This window comes from Suricata suricatta, chromosome 10 (assembly GCF_006229205.1).
Source record: "Suricata suricatta isolate VVHF042 chromosome 10, meerkat_22Aug2017_6uvM2_HiC, whole genome shotgun sequence".
NCBI lineage: Eukaryota > Metazoa > Chordata > Mammalia > Carnivora > Herpestidae > Suricata > Suricata suricatta.
The window spans coordinates 31,899,194-31,906,066 of record NC_043709.1 but is presented as its reverse complement, the minus strand read 5'-3'; the positions used below and the strand labels follow the sequence as shown (position 1 = coordinate 31,906,066).

General features: G+C 33.9%; 1 long non-coding RNA gene across 1 annotated transcript in view; it reads right to left on the bottom strand.

Annotated features, from left to right (window-relative positions):
• Positions 1-605: 605 nt before the first annotated feature.
• Positions 606-6,873, bottom strand: part of LOC115305631 — a 156,181-nt gene continuing 149,913 nt past the window's right edge. The window contains exon 3 of the long non-coding RNA XR_003914904.1: positions 606-679. This is a non-coding gene — a long non-coding RNA (uncharacterized LOC115305631). The remainder of the gene's footprint in view (positions 680-6,873) is intronic.

The window sequence follows — 6,873 nt, the reverse complement described above, 5'->3', positions numbered from 1 at the left end:
ATCTATTCCCTTCATTCCTTTTATCCTCAGTGTCTCTATACCCTTTTTCCCCCACAGGATTAGAGAAAAAGAGCACATAAAAATGTATATATATGGTTTTCAGTCCTTTTCACATCCATACTCATCATTCATTTAAATATCTAGTACAGTTTATTTATTTATTGAGAGAGAGACAGAGGTGGGGTGAAGGGGGATAGAGAAGGAGAGATAGAATACCAAGCAGGTTCTGCGCTGTCAGTGCAGAGCCTGAAGTGAGGCTCAGTCCCATGACTGTGAGTTCATGACCTGAGCCAAGATCAAAAGTTTAATGCTTAAGCTACTGAGCTATGCAGATGCCCTTCCAGTAATCTGTTTTTAATCTCAGATTATTGATTAATTAATCCATAGAGCTAATATGTGGTTTTCTTTTTTTTTCAGATAGAATTCATTCTTTTTTAATTTTTTTAATGTTTTATTTATTTTTGATACTGAGAGAGACAGAGCATGAGAGGGGGAGGGGCAGAGAGAGAAGGAGACACAGAATCCGAAGCAGGCTCCAGGCTCTGAGCTGGCTGTCAGCACAGAGCCCGACGCGGGGCTCAAAGCCACGAACGTGAGATCTGACCTGAGCCGAAGTCGGAGGCTTAACCAACTGAGCCACCCAGGCGCCCCCAGATAGAATTCTAAGAGCTTGTAATATCTGTTAAAAAATGAAGTCAAATAAAAATTTGAGTTATTATGGGATTTACGTTCTAACAAAGGAAACAAATAAAAAACAAATATGAGTAAATAAATCATATATAATATAATAATAGAAAATGTTATATATATGAAAATAGAAAAATTAAGGGATAAAAAGTGAAAGAACATAAAATGTTTATTTTACTATACTTTTAATGTTTAACATGGAAATGAGAAATGAATAATTAGAAATGGGTTTAATTGCAAGCATAGACAAGTTCATTATAGTTGCTTGAAAAAAATAACTTTAATCTTTTCCTCTAGCAATAATCTAAAGGTGAGTGGCTATTAGCCTTTGTAAATAATCCCACTGGGAACATACCCAAACCTGCCTAGTTTTAGTGAGTTGACTTTCTTTTAAGTTTTTATTTAATTCCAATATATTAACATTCAATGTTTTATTAGCTCTAGGTGTACAAAATATGATTCAACAATTCTATAAATTACTCAGTGGTAAGTGTACTCTTAAATCTCCATAACCTATTTCACCCGTCCCCCTGCTCACCTTCCCTCTTATAACCATCAGTTTGTTTCTTGGTTTCTCTCTCTTTTTTTTTTTAACTTTGTTTTGTTTCTTAAATTCCACATATGAGTGAAACCATATCATATTTGCTTTTCTCTGACTTACATTACTTTAGCATTATACTCTAGCTCCTTCCATGTTGTGGCAAATAACAATACTTTATTTATTTTTATGGCTGAATAATGTTCCACTGTATATAAAGAACAATTATATATCCATTCATCATCTGATGGGCACTTGGACTGCTTCCATAATTTGGCTATTGTAAATAGTGTGTAATAAAATAGGCATACATGTAGCTTCTGAATTAGTGTTTTTGTATTTTTGGCGTAGATATCCTATAGCAACTACTGGATTGGAGAGTAGTTCTATTTTTAACTTTTTGAGGAAACTGCATACTGTTCTCCACAGCTGCTGCAACACTTTGCATCCCCACCAACAGTGCACAAATGTTCCTTATTCTCCACATCTTCACCAACACTTGCTGTTTCATATGTTTTTGATTTCAGCAATTCTGATAGGTATGAAGTGATATCTCATTATAGTTTTGATTTGCATTTCCCAGATGATGAGTGATGTTGAGCATCTTTTCATGTGTCTGTTGGTCATCTGTATATCATCTTGGAAAAATTTCTATTCATGTCTTCAACCCATTTTTAAATTGCATTATTCATTTTTTGAGTGTTGAGTTTGATAAGTCCCTTATTGCATATGTCATTTGCAAATATCTTCTCCCATTCAGTAGGTTGTCTTTTAGTTTTGTTATTTCCTTTACTGTGCAGAAGCTTTTCATTTTGATGTGGTCCCAATACAGTTTATTTTTGCTTTTATTTCCCTTACTTCAAGAGATATAACTAGAAAACTGCTGCTATGGCCAATGTCACATAAATTATTGCCTATGCTCTCTTCTAGAATTTTTTTATTGTTTTAGGTCTCACGTTTAGATCTTTAATCCATTTTGAATTTATTTTTGTGTATGGTGTAAGCGAGTGGTCCAGTTTCATTCTAGTGTCTAGTTTTTCCAACACCATTTGTTGAAGAAATTTTTCTGATTGCTTATTTTTTCCTCCTTTGTTAAAATATAATTGACCTTATAATTGTGGGTTTATATCTGGGTATTCTATTCTGTTCTATTTTGTGTCAATTGTCATACTGTTTTGTCCACAACAGGTATGTTAAATAACTTGAGGTCTGAATTATGATACCTCCAGGTTTTTTTTCTTTTCAGAATTGCTTTGGTTATTTGGAGCCTTTTGTGGTCCATACAAATTTTGGGATTTCTTGTTCTAGTTCTGTGAGAAATGCTGCTGGTATTTTGATAGGGACTGCATTAAATATGTAGATTGATTTATGTGGTATAAACATTTTAACAGTATTTGGTCTTCCAATCAATGAGCATGAAATATCTTTCCCTTTCTTTTTGTTGTCTTCAATTTCTTTTATCAGTGTTTTCAAAGTACAGGTGGTTCACCTCTTTGGTTTATTTCAAGGATTTTTATAATTTTTGGTGCAGTTGTAAATGGGATTGTTTCTTAATTTCTCTTCCCACTGCTTCATTATTACTGTATAGAATTGCAACAGCTTTCTGTATATTGATTTTCATGCTGCATCTTTACTGAATGTGTTTATCAGTTCTGATAGTTCTTTGGTGGTGTTTAGGGATTTCTATATCTGCAAATAGTGGGAGCTTTATTTCTTCCTTACCACTAGGATGACTTTTATTTCTTTTTGTTGTCTGATTGTTGTGTCTAGGCCTTCCAGCACTATGTTGAATAAAAGTGGTAAGAGTGGACATGAGTGTGTTGTTACTGACCTTAAAAAAAGGCTCTCAGTTTTTCTCCATTGAATATGACGTTTGCTGTGGGTTTTTTTAATATACAGCCTTTATTATGTTGAAATATGTTCCCTCTAAAGCTACTTTGTTGAGGGTTTGTGTCGTGAATGGGTGTTGTACTTTTCTAATGCTTTCTCTGCATGTATTAAAATGTTATATAGTTTTTATCCTTTCTCTTATTGATGTGCTATATCATGTTGCTTGATTTGGGAATATCAAATCACCCTTGCATCCTGTGAATAAACCCCTTTTGATCATTGTTAATTTTTTTAATGTATTGTTGGATTTGATTTGCTAATTATTATTGAGGATTTTTGTATCTATACTTATCAGAGACATTGGCCTGTTCTTTTTGTGATGTCTTTATCTGGTTGGCCTCAAAGAATGAATTTGAAAGTTTTCCTTCCTCTTATATTTTCCTGGATAGTTTGAAAAGAATAGACATTAAATTTTTCTTAATCTTTATTCATTTTTGAGAGAGAGAGAAACAAAGCATGATCAGGGGAGGGGCAGAGAGAGAGAGACATAGAATCTGAAGCAGGCGTCAGGCTCTGAGCTGTCTACACGGAGGCTGATGCGGGGCTGGAACTCATGGACTGCAAGGTCATGACCTGAGCTGAAGTTGGACACTTAACTGACTGAGCCACCCAGGTGCCCTGAGAAAATAGGTATTAACTCTTTAAATAATTGGTAAATCTATCTGTGAAGTCATGTGGTCCTGGACTTTGATTTTCGGGAGTTCTTTGATTACTGATTCAATTCCATTGCTGATAATCAGTCTGTTCAAATTTTTTATTACTTCTTGCTTCAGTTGTGGTAGTTTATATGTTTCTAGAAATTTTTCTTTTTTTTCTAGGTTGCCCAATTTGTTGGCATATATTTTTTCATAATATTCTCTTACAATTACTTGTATTTCTGTGGTGCTGGTTATTCCTCCTCTTTCATTAGTGGTTATGTTTATTTGAGTTCTCTCCTTCCCCCCTTTTGTAAATGAGTCTTGGTAGAGGTTTATTGTTAATCTTTTCAAAGAACTAGCTCCTGGTTTCATTGATCTGTTATACTGTGTTTTAGTTACTATATAATTTGTTTCTGCTATAATCTTTATCATTTCCTTCTTTCTGCTGTTAGGGGGTTTTGTTAGTTCTTTTTCTAGCTCCTTGAGATGTAAAGTTAGATCATTTATTTGAGATTTTTTCATTCTTGACATAGGCTTGTATTGCTGTATACTTCCCCCTTAAAACCACTTTTGTGGTATCCCAAAGATTTTGGAAACTTATATTTTCATTTTCATTTATTTCCATGTATTTTTTAAATTTTTCTTTGATTTCTTGGTTGACCTATTCATTGGTTAGCATGTTATTTATCCTCCATATATTTTTGCTCTTTCCAGAATTTTTCTTGTCATTGATTTCTAGTTTCATAGTGTTGTAGTTAGAAAAGATGCATGGTATGACTATGATCTTTTTGAATTCACTGAGGCTTTTTCTGTAGCCTAATATGTGACCTATTCTGGAGAATGTTCCATGTGCACTTGAAAAGAATGTATATATTGTTGCTTTAGGATGGAATGCTCTGAATGCATCTGTTAAATCCATCTGGTCCAGTGTGTCATTCAAAACCACAGTTCCCTTGTTGATTTTCTGTTTGGATGATCAATCCATTGATGAGAGTGGAGTATTGCAGTCCCCTACTATTATGTATTATTATCAATTAGTTCCTTTATGTTTGTTATTAACTGTTTAATATATTTAAGTGCTGCCATGCATGCCATAACTATTTACAATCGTTATATCTTCTTGTTGGATTTTCTTCTTTATTATTATATAGTGTCCTTCTTTGTCTCTCTTATAGTGTTTGTTATAAAGTGTATTTTGTCTTTATATATATATTGCTACCTCAGCTGAAATTTTTATTTTAATAGGATGATTGGAATGGCCTTATTGTCATTTAAGCAAATATTTTAAATCTGTAAGGAAATTTGCTATGCAGATGTCTAAGTAAACTGATTTTGGACTGTATACAACGTGTGTATTAGTTTCCTATGGCTGCAAAACCATATTACTACAAATTTCTTCTATTACAAGACAGATGTATTATCTGTCACTTTTGGAGGCTAAAAGTATGAATAAGTTTCATTGGGTTGAATTATGGTATCACTATGGTTGTGTTCCCACTGATGATTCTAGCGGAGACTCTGTTTCCATGCTTTTTCCAGCTCTTAGAGTTGAGTTTCTTATATTCCTGGGCTTATGAGTCAACAGGCGAATATGTCGCTTCAGTCTTCACATCACCTTATTCTTCACATCACCTTATTCTCCTGTAAAACCTCCTTCATAGAAGATTGCTTGTGATTACATTTAGGGTTCATTCAAATAGCTCAGGATAACCTTCCATCTCAAGATGCTTAGCTGAATCTCATCTACATAATCCATTTTGTCATGTACAGTAACACAGCTTCCAGAAATAAGACCTGGATGACAGTCATTATTCAAACTACCATAGCAGTCATGAGGATCTGGAATGCTAATGAAAAATGATAATAAAAATCAACCAAAGATAAGCATGGAAAAAAAGCATGATCCTAAGTAATAGATCTGACATCATTTTATACCAAAGTTCCCAGGTAATAAAATATCAGATCTACTTTTGAAAGATTATCTCTCTCTCTCTCTCTCTCTCTCTATATATATATATATACACACATACACATACATATATATGTACATATGTATTTATATATTTATATAATTTATATAAAGTTATGTATAAAATATATATTGCTAGAATAAATTTAAATTCTATGCATATAGTAGGAAAACAATAAATCTGGGGTGCCCAGGTGGCTCAGTTGGTTAAGTGTCTGACTTCAGCTCAGGTCATGATCTCATGTTCATGGGTATGAGCCCCACATAAGGCTCTGTGCTGACAACTCAGAGCCGGGAGCCCACTTCTGATTCTGTTTCTCCCTCTCTCTCTGCCCTTCCCCGCTCATGCTCTGTCTCTCTCTGTCTCAAAAATAAATAAAACATTAAAAATAAATTAAAAAAAGAAAAACAATAAATCTACTACCATGTATTAAAAATCTATAACTATATATATTTATAACCTTGAATACCTATAATGTGTTTTCTTAAAACCTGTGTTATAAGGGAAAACAACTAGGAAAGAAATAACAAAGCTTATTAACAAAGGTTAACTTGGTCTCTCCTTTTACGTTATCTATTTGTGATTTCCATATTCTGTAGTAAATTATATAGGTAGTAATAAGATTTTTTAACTTGCATTAAGAATTGTTAGAAGCATTTCAACAGGACTTTGCACATTTTATATACTTAATAGAAATATGCATATCTATTTAATTAGCTAAAGTTAAGCAAAATACTTAGAATTGCATGTTATCAATATCTGTTTTGATGCACAAATGTCTTAGACATTTATGTCCACATGCCCTAAAATGATGTGGACAGATACAGATTTTCCTAGTACTTTCAGGAAGCAAGTGCTTTATATTAAAACAATCACATTGAATTGTCTCCTGCCATAGCCTTTGAATCATTCTCACACATGATCATTGTCTCTTGCTGTCTCTGAGTTGCCCTGTGCAAGAATTTCTGTAGAGAGAGGACAAGCCTTGGGGGCCCAGGAGGTTTGGTCGGTGAAGGATCCCACTCCTAATTTCGACTCAGGTTATGATCTCATGGTTCATGGGGTCAAGCCCCATGTCAGGCTCTGCACTGTCAGCTATGGGATTTTCTCTCTCTTCTCTGCCTCTCCCCTGCTCATACTCTCTCTCTCT